The sequence below is a fragment of the Bos taurus genome, chromosome 8 (assembly GCF_002263795.3).
Source record: "Bos taurus isolate L1 Dominette 01449 registration number 42190680 breed Hereford chromosome 8, ARS-UCD2.0, whole genome shotgun sequence".
Classification (NCBI taxonomy): Eukaryota; Metazoa; Chordata; class Mammalia; order Artiodactyla; family Bovidae; genus Bos; species Bos taurus.
In genome coordinates this window covers 56,571,306-56,587,691 of record NC_037335.1, presented here as the reverse complement: position 1 = coordinate 56,587,691, position 16,386 = coordinate 56,571,306, and positions in this window count along the sequence as shown.

Below are 16,386 nucleotides of genomic sequence, written 5' to 3'. Positions count from 1 at the left end.
GCATGTGTTTTTAATTTACATTAATGGTATTCTGCTACAAATTATGTTCTACTTCTTTCCTTTACACTCAGCACAGCGTCCCTGAGGTCTGTTTATGACACTATCTATACATCTGGTTGGTCCAAACTGCTGCAGAGATACAGACACCCCAGCTTCCACCCACATGCTGTGTTTGTGGAAACTGTGAGTTGGAGGTAAAATACTATTGATACTATAGTAAACAAACTGACTCATGATCTCTTTTGGATCTCTAAATATTCCATGTGCCATAGGTCCAAGAGTAGACTACTTAGGTCAGTGCAGTTCAGTTGCTCAGTCGTGTCCAACTTTTTGTGACCCATGAATCGCAGCACGCCAGGCCTCCCTGTCCATCACTAACTCCCGAAGTTCACCCAAACTCATGTCCATTGAGTCAGTGATGCCATCCAGCCATCTCATCCTCTGTCGTCCCCTTCTCCTCCTGCCCCCAATCCCTCCCAGCATCAGAGTCTTTTCCAATGAGTCAACTCTTTGCATGAGGTGGCCAAAGTATTGGACTTTCAGCTTCAACATCAGTCCTTCTAAAGAACACCCAGGACTGATCTCCTTTAGGATGGACTGGTTGGATCTCCTTGCAGTCCAAGGGACAATCAAGAGTCTTCTCCAACACCACAGTTCAAAAGCATCAATTTTTCGGCACTCAGCTTTCTTCACAGTCCAATTCTCACACCCATACATGACCACTGGAAAAACCATAGCCTTGACTAGATGGACCATTTTTGGCAAAGAAATGTCTCTGCTTTTGAATATGCCGTCTAGGTTGGCCATAACTTTCCTTCCAAGCAGTAAGTGTCTTTTAATTTCATGGCTGTAATCACCATCTGCAGTGATTTTGGAGCCCAAAAAAATAAAGTCTGATACTGTTTCCACTGTTTCCTCATCTATTTGCCATGAAGTGATGGGACCAGATGCCATAATCTTAGTTTTCTGAATGTTGAGCTTTAAGCCAACTTTTTCACTCTCCTCTTAGGTCAGAGACCTGTATAAACTTTTCATTTAGCAAAACACTGCTAGCTTGCTTTTCTGAATGGCTTAACTGATTTACATCCCTATCAAAGGTGAATAGGTCTCCTTCCCACATTCTGACCAGCATTCTGTGTCATCTTCTCTACAAACTGTTGCCATTCTCATGTGCATATATCACATTTTTGTTTGGTGTACTCTCATATAGGTATTAGTTTTAACCATATTCTTCTTTAACCAAATTCTTCAAATACTTGTTAGACATTTTGGCCCACTTTTCTTTGATTTGCCTATTCAAATTCTTTGCACATTTTTCTATTTGGTTTCCAAACTCATGTTTTATTGACAGGAGTTTTTTTTTTTTTTTTTTTAATATACCATATGGTATTTACTTGTCAACTGTAGACATTACAAATGTTTTCTCTTACTCTATTATCTGTTAGGTTTACCTATCTGTCAAACATTAATTTTGCTTAAATCAAATCTATCAATGCTTTGATTAACGATTGGCAGTTTGCAGGGTTTTCCAATTCTAAGTTAATAAAGTTATTTAACATTCGGGACTTCCCTAGCAGTCCAGTAGTTAAGACTCCATGCTTCTATTGCAGGTGTCATGAGTTCAATCCCTGGTCAGGGAGCTAAGATCCCACATGCCGTGTGGCCAAAAAATAAGTCTAGGTAAATTTTTTTTTAAAGTAAAATTCAAAAAATAAAACCATTTATCTACTAGTTTTCTTTGTTTGTTTTCTCTTTCACAATAGGTCATTAATAGCCTTGAAAGTATCTTTGAATGTAGCATCCATTAGCTTCCCAGTTTTGTACTTAATGAGACAATTATTCCCACACCATCACTAGATTTCCATCTCCATTGCTTTCTGCTGCCTCCTTTAGCATACATAAAGTTCCTTTACACATACGGGTCTGCAGCTGAATTATCTGTTTTGATTCATCTATTTGTTCCTTTGCTAGTGTATACTCTTGTTATAATATTTTCATCAGATACCTTAATATCTGGTGTAGTCATCCCTTTAATTTTCTTCATCGACACAGATTTGGCTACTCTGAACTCCATTCTTTTATCTGAATTTTAGAATTTGTTTTTTGAACACCCCAAATATCTTAACACTAATTTGATTTGCATAGCATTGAATTTGCAATTTGGTTGATATTATCCTTGAATGTGAAGTCTTCCCATCTTTAAATATGGTATATTTGCCCAATTATTAAAAAATATTTTATCTAATATGATAGAGATTAAAATATTTCCCCATAAAATCTTGCATATTCTTAATTAGTTTGATTCCTTTTCTCTTTTGGGCTCACCCTTCTCCAGCCTTTCCCCACCTTAAGCCCCATACATATACACATGATTCAACATTACTCTCTCAGTGGCCTCTCATGAATTTTGCATTAGTTTTTCAGGTCTTCCTAGACTTTCTTTTTCATCCTGTGGCATTTCTGGAGCTAGGATGGTAAAGGCAACCTGCAGCCTATGCTGGTTTGCCCCCATGGTCCCAATGACTGTCTATGATGGTTTGAGCTGAATTATTTTACTACTGGAAAGTGAACCTCCTAATTAAAACAACATGTCAGTAAGTGGCACACATAACAAAATGACAAATAGGGTTGTTTATGGGAGAAGGGAATGGCACCCCACTCCAGTACTCTTGCCTGGAAAATCCCATGGACGGAGGGGCTTGGTAGGCTGCAGTCCATGGGATCGCTAAGAGTCCAACACACGACTGAACGACTTCACTTTCATTTTTTACTTTCATGCATTGGAGAAGGAAATGGCAACCCACTCCAGTGTTCTTGCTTGGAGAATCCCAGGGACGGGGGGAGCCTGGTGGGCTGCCGTCTACGGGGTCATACAGAGTCGGACAAGACTGACGTGACTTAGCAGCAGCAGCAGCATGGGCATTATTTTGTATTTGTCATATGCTCTCTATCTCACACCATTCAGTCCTTCTTAATCTTCCAGGCTCCTTCTGAGTCCTCCAGCAGCCCAGATCATCACATGGCTGCTAAGTCCTACTCCTCTTTCTGTTCCTTCCACCTGTTCTACACAACAAAGCTCTTCAGCATCCAGAAGGGCTGGATCTTCCCTCTACCATCAGATCGTGATTTCTTCTCTTTTTAAAGGATCTAACTTTAAAATTTTGAAGCGATCATTTGTTTATACCAAGAGATTTTTCATCCTACCAGAGATAGTTTCAATCCAAATTAATTTATAATTGGTGCAAATTTTCACAATATAACCAATGAAAGTAATTCAATAAGTATGGTAGAGAATGCTCCTGGGTTGTATCATTATCAGGTAAGTAAACAAGTTCTAAGAGACTGTTCCACAGGTGGTTTATTCTTCACAGTATTTCCTCCTTTTTTATAACTTCTTCCTTTGTTTTCACTTTGCTTAGCACCTAGGTTTTATAAAGTGAAAGTGAAAGTCACTCAGTCGTGTCCAATTCTTTGAGACCCCATGAACTATACAGTCCTTGAACTTTTCCAGGCCAGAATACTGGAGAGGGTAGCCATTTCCTTCTCCAGGAGATCTTCCCAACCCAGGGATTGAACCCAGGTCTCCCGCATTGCAGGTGGATTTTTTTTACCAGCTGAGGTTTTATAAAAATTCTACATTTTCTTCTTTATTTTTTCCTTATGCAACACTGTGACATTGCAATGTGGACCTGTAGTTCTCTGAGAGAGACAGGGTTTTATTCATAATGCTGTTTAAGTGCAGGTCAGTCTTAAGGCTAAGACACACGATATGCAAAATTATGAAATCTGAGTCTCTTAAGCCTAGACATTAACCCAGGAAACCTCTAAATTCTAATTAGCTTTCTCTTTACCCTCATTTTACTTTCTCTTCCCATCTTCATTGTGTGAAATTTTAAGCTCTTAATAGGATAAAATTGCTTCTACCTTTGTTTGTAAGATATGTCATTTCAAAATTTAATATCTGAAAAATGTCCAAAGGGGAATTTCATCAGATACACTCCACTCATTAGTACAAAGGTTACTGAGGTTCTCTATAGAGTATATGTAGAATATAAGGATCATTCTTTTGTGTGTCTTACTTGTTTTATTCTTTCTCATTCTTGTCTCCTAACCTATCTATATTACAAATGTCTAAACAGGTATATTTGGTACATGCAGAAGTCTGTCAGCATAATAAGCAAATGTTTTAAGTTAAAGTCTCTGGTAAATTACACTTGTATTCTTGTACTGTTTAGTATGATTTTAATAAATCACAAGAAAATTGATGGCTGCACTAACTTTTTTCAATAATTTTTAAACTTTCAGATTTATAAAATGTAATCCTTGTTGCAATTCTTAGTGTTTTATATTTCTAAAATATGGTTGTTTTATGATAAGCAAATATAAGTTATATTGGAAATATATGCATTAAAAATACTCCATATTTTTTATATTTTCACTAGCTATACCTAGAAAACTAAAGGCAGCTATAATTTTTTAATCAACAGAGGTTGTAAATATCCTATTTTACTTTCTTAGTACTAGACTATAGCACCAAGTGCTACACTTAACTGTTCTACTTCTGATATTATGATTTCAAGGCAGTCGTAGAAAATGCTTTAGTAGATGTAATAGTCAATGAAGAGTTGCTAGAATTTGGAAAGTCATTTTGTAGTTTAAGGGGAAAATTAATTTTGTTTTGTTGTTTTAACTTTTGTTTGCTTTTCTCAAAAGTCCCTTCTTAACTAGTGAGCCCAAAATGTCAAGCCTGTAATCCCAGCTAGAGCTTTACCAGGTGTGTGTACTTCCCGGATCACATAGTTCAATGAGCTGTATTATCTGTCTCTGCACAATCTCTTCTGAAGTCAGTTGCTGATGCTGTAATCATAACCCTTGAAATGTATGGGTAAATAAAAGCTCCTTTATCAGAAATGTATAACTACTCACTTTCTCAAGAGACTCTTAATGGCAAAATTATGGCAAAATGAGAAATTTCTTCCCTCCTATTTATTTGAAAACAACAGACTATAGTCATGATTTCAAGATTTCCTTCCAGGGCCTCATTAAATTGCCTCCCATGTCATAAAAAAACCTCTTGTGAAAGATGCTTCTGGAGGAAACTTGTTACATTAAACTCTCAGTCAAGTCCGCTTCTCAAGTTTTGCTACTGTCTTTTGATCCAAGAAGAGCCACGAAGATGAACCATCTCTTCCTTAAGATTATTTAATAATTTTCCATCCATTACTCTTATGCATAATAATCAGCAGCACTGTACACTAAACAGTCTCGTATGTAGATTCTACTTTAGGTTGGGGTGTGGAATAGACATTTTAGAATACTGAAATCATTTCCATACAAAAAGCCTAATTATGAACCTAGCAGGAGATTTTGTTGTGTTTTGGTTTGTTTTCTAAAGACTGAGACACACTAGATAAAGCGTTGTTCTTCTCTACCATGAACCATAAAATTAAAGGAGATAACTGGGTTTTCCACACTTGATTCTTTGTCTCTGGAATAGAATAGGTTTTTAGAATTTGAGCAGCTTAAAGCCATTTGGTTAGTTTTTCCATATACTTTCTTTAAAAATCAATCTTCAAAAGTGCCAAGTTCCTGATTTTAAAACTCTAATCATTTGGTTTTGACCAATTGTATGGGAAGAAATATAAAATAGTTTTTATTCTGTTCAGCCATGTTTTCTTTAGTCAATGCCATTTCCCTTTTCTTGGTTTATTCTTTCTGGATTTTTCTAAATGTTACCCTTCATACTGAATATTACAGGGAAAATATGAGCTTAATATTTTTTTTTCCAAAACTAGTCTTTTGGTAAAGGGCAAAGTTGAAGGCCAAAATAGACAGATAGCTCAATCAACAGATTGTACCTCCACCAGTTTGTTCCTCCACTAACATAGGCTACATTATATTTTCAGGAAAAACAGAATTCAAGACATTAGTAATAGAAGTGAACAATTCATTAAGTATTTGATAGATTCTCATTCTAGTTTATATATTAATCTTTAAAAATATTACCTACTGAGTAGCTCACACAAAATGGAACTTTTTAGAGGGAATTTAAGTTGATTTTTCTGTTCAGCAATTTTATGGTTAGTTTTCAGATCAGATTCATGATTTTCTGTCCTTTGTTCTTTGTATTATTTACATTGTTTTATCTCAGGGTACAACAAAGAATAAAATTAGCAGTGCCTTAAATGTAAGAAAATACAATGTTTATTTATATACAGTGGGTCCTCATCATCTAATTCTTACAAGAATATTTTGAACTGAGTGATTTTACTTTCATTTGCAGAAAAGAAAGTTGGGACTTGAATGGTCTATGTAACTTGCTCAAAGTGAAGAGACTGAGATTCAAACTCAAACTTCTTTTATTCCAGAACCTAAATTCATAACTGAAATACTAACTCCTAAAGGCTATGTGGATATCCTAGTGGGCCTCATAAAGGTGTCAAAGAATGTTAGAATCAGAAGAAATATTAGTGAGCATGTCATTTTAATATGGAGAAATAGAAGTTTATAAAGGCAATGACCTTAATGTCATATTTTTGTTTAGTGGCAGAAGTCAAATATCTTCCTATTTAAGTGCTCATTGAAAATAATCTCAAGATCATTATTTATAATTTTATTTAAAATCCTTTTGACACTGTTACTTTTATAACATAGAAAATTCTTAATGTTGTTATGTATTTATTTTCTTTTTACTGCTCTAGTCTTGCATGTATGCTAAGTTGCTTCAGTCATGTCTGACTCTTGGTGACCCTATGGACCATAGGCTCCTCTGTCCAAGGGATTCTCTAGGCAAGAATACTGGAGTATGTTGCCATGCCCTCCTCCAAGGGATCTTCCTGGGGATCAGACCTGAGCCTCTTATATCTCCTGCATTGGTAGGCAGGTTCTTTACTACTGGTGTACCTTGGGAAGCCTATTGGGTTACTCAATTTAAAAATAAGTCTTTTGTCACAGAAGAAATTTCTAATTCCCAGAAAAGTTGATTTCCAACATGATAATTTGGAACCTCATGGGAAAGACTTGAAAGCCTGGCTTATAATAATTGATTTGATTCACAATAATTACTTATCATCTTTCTTTCTAGTAATTGTTGCTTAAACATCAGGTAAAAAAGAGAGACAAATTTGCTTAAGTAAATGTTATATCTCAAAATTTTCAGAACTATACTGATTTACAATAATTTTTCTGAGTTTAACCTCTGTTAAAAGGCAGCCATTCATTAAAAACCATTGCTCCCTTCGTAACAATAAAGAAAATAATGAGTGTGTGTGTGCACCCACCTGTTTGTGTGTATATGTATATATACACATATATATTTGAAGATATTCAATAATTGCAGATGTAAAGAATTCTAAAACTAAGATATAGAGAGGAATGAGATCTAGAGTAAATAAAGGAAGATTGTTGGCAATTCTCTGGTGATGCTTCCTGAATACAAGCATATAGGGGAAAGATCAGACCTAGCATAGTGAGAGGTAATCTGTTGGAGTAAAAAGAATCCAGTAGAGTTTTCCATAGCTGTGTAGGTGACATGAATGACTGGAATCTGGCAGAGCTAGTTTTTTCTTCCTATAAGACTTCACTCACCAACTAAACATTTACTAAGAGTGTGGCATTATAGAATGCTGGGGAATAGACTGGGGAAGGAGAGGAATCTTCATAAGTCTTGCACTTCAGTTCCAAAGTCCTGCTAGAACGATGTGCCTATAATACATATCTTATGGCTATCAATCTTAGACATTTGAAAGCTGACATGAATTAAACAAAAGTGGCAAGACTGGGCAATTCAGGGCGGTGAGGAAATGTAGATCAATGGAACAGGGGAGAAAGCCCAGAAATAAACCCACGCATCCAGGGTCAATTAATCTACAAGAAAGGAAGCAAGACTCTACAATGGAGAAAAGAGAGTCTCTTCAATAAATGGTGCTAGAACAACTAGACTGTAAAATAATTAAATTAGAATATTCTCTAATACCACACACAAAAATAAACTAAAAATGGATTAATGACCTAAATGTAAATGTAAGACCAGACAGTATAAGACTCCTTAGGAAAACATAGACAGAATACTCTGACATAAATCGCAACATATCTTTTTGGATCTGTCTCCCAGAGTAATGGAAATAAAGGAAAAACAAACATTTGGGGCTTAATTAAATTTAAAAGCTTTTTGCATAGCAAAGGAAACCATAAACAAAACAAAAAGACAACTCATAAAATGGGAGAAAATATTAGCAAGCAATGTGATCTACAAGAGATTAATCTCTAAACTATACAAAATAGCTCAGTATATTTTTAAAAAGCCAATCAAAATATGAGCTCCAAATAGACATTTCTCCAAAGAAGCCATACAGATGGCAAAAAGGCACACGAAAAGATGTTTAACATTGAGAACTATTAAAGAAATGCAAATTAAAAGTATAATCAGGTATTATATCATCTCATACCAGTCAGAATGGCCATTATCAAAAAGTCTGCAAACCTATTTATGAAACAGAAATAGTCACAGATGTAGAAATTGAACTTTTAATTACCAAGAAGTAAAGGAGAGAGAGGGATAAATTGGAAGATAGGGACCGAGAAGTACACAACAGTATATATAAAACAGGTAAGTAATTAGAATTTACTGTATAGCACGGGAACTCTACTCAGTACTCTGTAATGACCTATAAGGGAAGATAATCTAAAAAAAGAGTGTTTATATGTATATGTATAACTGAATAACTTTGCTGTACAGCAGAAACTAATACAATATTGTCAATCAACTATACTCTAATAAAATTAGTTTTTAAAAACACACAAAGAAGAAATGCTGGAGAGGGTGCTGAGAAAAGGGAGCCCTGCTACACTGTAGGTGGGAATGTAAATTGGTGCTGTCATTATGGAGAATAGCATGCTGTGTGTGAAGTTGCTTCAGTCAAGTCTGACTCTTTGAGACCCCATGGACTGTAGCCCCCCAGGTGCCTCTGTCTGTGGGATTCTGCAGGCAAGAATACTGGAGTTGTTGCCCTCCTCCAGGGGACCTTCCTGACTCAGGGATTCAGCCCATGTTTCTCATGTCTCCTGCACTGGCTGCTGCTGCTGCTGCTGCTAAGTCATTTCAGTCATGTCTGACTCTGTGCAACCCCTTAGATGGCAGCCCACCAGGCTCCTCTGTCCCTGGAATTCTCCAGGCAAGAGCACTGGAGTGGGTTGCCATTTCCTTCTCCAATGCATGTAAGTGAAAAGTGAAACTGAAGTCGCTCAGTCGTGTCCGACTCCTAGCGACCCCACAGGCTGCAGCCTACCAGGCTCCTCAGTCCATGGGATTTTCCAGGCAAGAGTACTGGAGTGCGGTGCCATTGCCTGAATCGGCAGTCTGGTTTTTACCACTAGCACCACCTGGGAAGCCCTGAAAACAATATTGATGTTCCTTAAAAAACTAAAAGTAGCACTACAGTATGAAGCTGCAGTCGCAACCTGGGTGCATATCCAGAGAAAACCATGATCTGAAATGCACCCTCAATGTTAACTATAGCACTGTCTACAATAGCCAAGATATGAAAGCAATCTAAATGTCCACTGGCAGATTAATGGATTAAAAAGATGTGATATATTTGTACAGTGGACTGTTGTGTGTGTGTGTGTGTGTGTGTGTGTGTGTGTGTGTGCGTGTGTGAAGTCGCTCAGTCGTGTCCGACTCTTTGCGACCCCATGGACTGTAGCTTACCAAGCTCCTCTGTCCATGGGATTTTCCAGGCAATAGTACTGGAGTGGATTGCCATTTCCTTCTCCAGGGGGTATTCCCAACCCAGGGATCGAACCCGGGTCTCCCGCATTGTAGACAGACGCTTAGGAACATGGATGTACCTAGAGATTATCACACTAAATGAAGTAAGTCAGACAGAGAATAACAAATATTGCATAATACTGCTTATAAGTGGAATTTAAAATAAACCATGATACAAATAAATGAACTTGTATATAAAACAGAAACAGACCTATAGACATAAAAAACAAACTTACAGTTACCAAAGCAGAAAGGAGGGGAAGATAAATTAGGAGTTTGGGATTAACATATACCCAGTGCTATGTATAAAATAGATAACCAGTAAGGACCTACTGCACAGCACAGGGAACTATATTAAATATCTTGTAATAACCTATAATGGAAAAGAACCTGAGATTCTTTTTCAGAGTCACATATATAAATATTTACATGCATATATATGATAATTCAATCATTTGCTGTACACCTGCAACTAACAGAACACAGTAAATCAACTGTACTTCAATTAAAAAGGGACACAATGTTCACAGGAAAATTAAAAAGTGCTAGCGAACTGAAAAAAAAAAGGAAGTTAAATTGCAACCCACTGCTGGCATAGTTCGTCTCCTGAATAAATCAATATATAATCAGTTTCTTATCCTAGCTGCCAGAGAGAATGCTCTCTCGCTGGGATGGGGGTGGGGGCGGGGGGCAGACATTTCTTTGGGTTTTTTTTTTTAATGTATAATACCTGACATACATCCACAAATTGCAAAACATGTAAAGAGACAGGAAAATGTCAACCAAAATCAAGAGCAAAAATAAGAAATAGAAACAGACACGTAGCATCGCAGATTAGAACTTGTGAAAAGGAATTTTAAATGTCATTATACATGTTAAAGAAATATAGGCAATTAAGACAATAACTGAAAAAATAATCACTTAACAAAGAAGTGGAAACACAAAAGAGAAAATAAATTGAACACTGTACAACTGAAAAATAAGGTGTTTGAAATTAATAATTTTGGAACAGATTTAACAGAGGATGGGCAGCGGACTGAAGCATCAGTGAATTTGAATTAGGTCAAGATAACTTATAAAGACAAAAGCACAGAGATAAAAAGAATGGGAAGTAAAGAATATAGCATCAAATAACTTCTTCCACCAACATATAAGTTGTAATATCAGTAGAACCCCTATTTTTCCTTTCAAAACTGATGCATACAATAATATGTCAGGGGAGAATAGTCTTTACCCGTCTTTTTCTTCTCTCTTGTCCTCAAGGAGAGGGATGTGACATTATTTTTTTTTCTCTCTCAAATATAAATTCCTTGAGTATATTCATTAAACTAATATTTACAAGATTTCTACTGTGTCATAGGTTCTGGAGATATATAAGTCAATCACTACTATATGGTAGAATGGTAGAGTATGTGTATAAAGCAGTGAACAAAATAAAGATACTTTCCATGTGTATGCATTTTACTTTCAAGCAAAATGAGACAGAAAATGAAATTGTGTGTATGTGTGTGTGATGATAAGGGTTTAAAAACAATCAAGCAGTAAAAGGAGATATACTATGTACAGGGGATGGAGGAGTAGGTAATATTTGAGATAGTTTATTTGGATATGCCTCCCTGGTGACTTCACATGTAAGTAGACACTTCATAAAGTTAGGTGACATTTAGACCATGAAGATAAGTTGGAAAGTATTTTCAACAGAAGGGATGATGAGTGTCAAGACAGTGAACCAGAGGTATTTATGCTGTGTTGGAAGGACAGAGGGTACAGCCTGGTTAGTGGAGAGATCAGGGTGGAGCACAGTAGGAAAAAAAAAAAAAGTTAGCTGGAGATAGATTATCAAAGGAATCTGAACCAGATAAGACCTTGACCTTTACTCTAAAGGATGTGTGGGGGGTAATCTATCTGGCATATTTGAAAACAAAACTTTCTCCTCTTTCATATAAGGACAAAATGAAACAGGTAGAAATAAGAACAAGGAGTAATAGTCCAGTTAAAACATGTAGGTGGCTGGGCTAGGATGGTGATAATGGAAGTGGAGAGATGTAATCAGAATCTAAATATAATTTTTAAGTTCAGTTCAGTTCAGTCACTCAGTCGTGTCTGACTCTTTGCGACCCCATGAATCACAGCACGCCAGGCCTCCCTGTCCATCACTAACTCCCGGAGTTCACTCAAACTCATGTCCATCGAGTCAGTGATGCCATCCAGCCATCTCGTCCTCTGTCATCCCCATCTCCTCCTGCCCCCCAGCATCAGAGTCTTTTCCAATGAGTCAACTCTTTGCATGAGGTGGCCAAAGTACTGGAGTTTCAGCTTTAGCATCATTCCTTCCAAAGAAATCCCAGGGCTGATTTCCTTTAGGATGGACTGGTTGGATCTCCTTGCAGTCCAAGGGACTCTCAAGAGTCTTCTCCAACACCACAGTTCAAAAGCATTAATGCTTCAGTGCTTAGCTTTCTTTATAGTCCAAGTCTCACATCCATACATGACCATTGGAAAAACCATAGCCTTGACTAGACAGACCTTTGTTGGCAAAATAATGTCTCTGCTTTTTAATATGCTGTCTAGGTTGGTCATAACTTTCCTTCCAAGGAGTAAGGGTCCTTTAATTTCATGGCTGCAGTCACCATCTGCAGTGATTTTGGAGCCAAGAAAAATAAAGTCAGCCACTGTTTCCCCATCTATTTGCCATAAAGTGATGGGACCAGATGCCATTTTAGTTTTCTGAATGTTGAGCTTTATGCCAACATTTTCACTCTTTCACTTTCATCAAGAGGCTATTTAGTTCTTCTTCACTTTCTGCCATAAGGATGGTGTCATTTGCATATCTGAAGTTATTGATATTTCTCCCAGCAATCTTGATTCCAGCTTGTGCTTCCTCCAGTCCAGCGTTTCTCATGATGTACTCTGCATATAAGTTAAATAAGCAGGGTGACAATATACAGCCTTGACGTACTCCTTTTCCTATTTGGAACCAGTCTGTTGTTCCATGTCCAGTTCTAACTGTTGCTTCCTGACCTGCATACAGGTTTCTTAAGAGGCAGGTCAGGTGGTTTGGTATTTCCATCTCTTTCAGAATTTTCTACAGTTTATTGTGATCCACACAGTCAAAGGCTTTGGCATAGTCAATAAAGCAGAAATAGATGTTTTTCTTGAAATCTCTTGCTTTTTCGATCCAGTGGATGTTGGCAATTTGATCTCTGGTTCCTCTGCCTTTTCTAAAACCAGCTTGAACATCTGGATGTTCATGGTTCATGTATTGTTGAAGCCTGGCTTGGAGAATTTTGAGCATTACTTTACTAGCGTGTGAGATGAGTGCAATTGTGTGGTTTTTTGAGCATTCTTTGGAATTGCCTTTGTTTGGGATTGGAAAGAAAATTGTTCTTTTCCAGTCCTGTGGCCACTGCTGAGTTTTCCAAATTTGCTAGCATATTGAATGCAGCACTTTCACAGCATCATCTTCCAGGATTTGGAATAGCTCAACTGGAATTCCATCACCTCCACTAGCTTTGTTCGTAGTGATGCTTTCTAAGGCCCACTTGACTTCACATTCCAGGATGTCTGGCTCTAGGTGAGTGATCACACCATCATGATTATCTTGGTTGTGAAGATCTTTTTTGTACAGTTCTTCTGTGTATTCTTGCCACCTCTTCTTAATATCTTCTGCTTCTGTTAAGTCCATACCATCTGCCCTTTATTGAACCCATCTTTGCATGAAAAGTTCCCTTGGTATCTCTAATTTTTTTGAAGATTCTCTAGGGCATCAGTGACCCTACTTTGCTTTCATTCATCTACAAAACCTTCAAATATTTAGTTTATCCCTTCCACAGATTCTTCCTTGTTTTTATTGAGATAAAATCTACATAAACTGAAATATGCAGACCTTAACTTGGTGATTTTTCTCAAATACACACACACATGCAACCTCACTAAAAGATACAAGAAAATTTTTAAGAAAGATATTGTTTCTTTCTATCTCTGGCTAGTCCTAACTCCCCCTTTGTATTTACTATTTAGATTTTTACTATTCTAGATTAACTTGGCCTGAATTCAGTTGATTGGTCTGATTTCTTTCACTCAATATGTTTTGAGGTTTATCGATTTTGTTTTGCAGATCAGTTGTCCTAAGTTTTTAAATTAATGTTAAGTAGTGTTCTCTCTCTCTCAAAAAAAAAAAAAATCCCAGTATGTTTACCTGTTCTCTTGTGGATTGGTATTTGAGTTGTTCCAGTTTGCGGATATTTAAAATAAAACTGCAATATAAATTTCTGTACAAATAAGATTCTTCATTTTAATTTATGATATTTTCTTAGTTAGTTCAGTCGCTTAGTCGTGTCCTACTCTTTGTGACCCCATGAATCGCAGCACACCAGGCTTCCCTGTTCATCACCAACTCCAGGAGTTCATTCAGACTCACGTCCATTGAGTCAGTGATGCCATCCAGCCATCTCATCCTCTGTCGTCCCCTTCTCCTCCTGCCCCCAATCCCTCCCAGCATCAGAGTCTTTTCCAATGAGTCAACTCTTCGCATAAGGTGGCCAAAGTACTGGAGTTTCAGCTTTAGCATCTTAGCAGGATATAAAAATTAGGTCTCTTACAAAATAAATTCATAATTGTACTGTGCTCAGTTGTGTCCAGCTCTTTGTGAGCCTTTGGAATGTAGCCAACCAGGATCTTCTTGTCCATGGGATTCTCTAGACAAGAATACTGGAGCAAGTTGCTGTTTCCTCCTCTAGGGGATCTTTCTGACCCAGGAATCAAACTCGCATCTCATGAATCTCCTGCATTGAAGGATGATTCTTTACCTGCTGAGCCATCAGGGAACCCCAGATAAAGCCAGAATCTTTAAAAGGAGACTCCTCTTTTTACACTAAAATAAAAATTATCTTAAAAAGGAGAAACATGGAAGAAAAAAATAACTTTCAGGTGGCTTCCTAGAAACAATCTTTTTTAAAGAAATGAAAAAATTGTCTCTGAGTGTTTGGAGCCATATTTAGCTCTTGCACAGGTTTCAGGTTATAACTGATGCTATTGGGGTGTTCAATATATATATATATATTTGAATATATTGAATATATTCAAACTGGATTTTAATTTTAAAGTTTTGGATTGCTCCTTTATTCAGGCACATAACTGAAGCAACACCAAATCTTTTTGGGAAATGGATTAATGTTTAAAATCACCCCATAGTTTACCATACATGCTAAAGGAAATATCTCCCACCTTCTCCTACACACACATACACTAAGGACATACTTGAGGAAAAAAGATACCATGAGTGAGAGTTGATAGAAGCAATAAACTGAAGAATTAGTCTCACAAAGTTTGAAGATACTGTAATTATCAGATAGAGATCATGAAAATTTTGTTTATTGTGGTTGAGGAAATAAAAGAAGGAACTGAATACATGACTGAAAGAATAAGAGACTTAAAAATGACTGGACAAATTGAAAATATAATTTCTAAAAGAGAAAATATAAAAGGTAAAAGAGAAAAACTATAATTGTTAAAAGTTAAATCTCAGTACACAGACTAGCAAGAAAAAAGACATACTTGAAAAGTAAAATTTGTAAGCTGGAAATTCAATTTTTTAAGATTACCTAGAATGCGGCAGAGAAGGATAAAGAAAAGGAAAATGTGAAAGAAATGTTGAGACCTGGATAATACAATGAAACTTTCTTTTTTTTTTCCTGTAATAGTCAAAAGTTTATTTAATAAAAACCTTGGGAAGACCACTGACTAGTAACTTTGAGACCATTAGTTTGTGTTACAAGGAACAAAATTTGTGGGAGTATTTATTTTTTTATATAATTTATTTATTTTATTTTTTAACTTTACAATATTGTATTGGTTTTGCCATATATCAACATGAAACTTTCTAATATACAGTTTCAGAGGGACAGAATAGAGAGCACATAAAAATGCAATAGATGTATATCATCTCTCCAAATTACAGGTTGGCTTGTTTTCCCTTACTCACAATTTTTGAAATTGAGACATAATTCACATCACTTAAAATTTACCCTTTATAAGTATCTATTTCAGTGGTCTTTATTTATAAAGTTGAACAGTTAACACCATCTAGTTTCAGCATATTTTCATCGTCTCCCAACAAATGGGGCTTTCTTGGGTGACTCAGCAGTAAATAACATGTCTGCCAATGCAAGAGTCATGGTTGGGAAGATCCCCTAGAGAAGGAAATGGCAACCCACAGCAGTATTTTTACCTGGGAATTCCATATACAGAGGATGCTGGGGGCTACATACAGTCCATGGGGTCATGAGAGAGTCAACACAACTTAGGGACTAAAAAAGAGGTACTATTCCCCTTGAGAGTCACTCTTCATTCCATTTTCTGTCTATGTGGAATTACCTATTTTGCATATCTCAAATATATGAAATCTTCACATATGTGATCTTTTATTTCCTGTTTCTTTCACCTAGCTCAGATCATGAGCTCCTTATTGCAAAAATCATGCTTAAATTGAAGAAAGTACAAGAAACCACTAGGTCACTCATGTATGACCTAATCTAATCATTTATGGTTATACAGTGAAAGTGATGAATAGATTCAAGGGATTATATCTGGTAGACAGAGTGCCTGAAGAACTATGG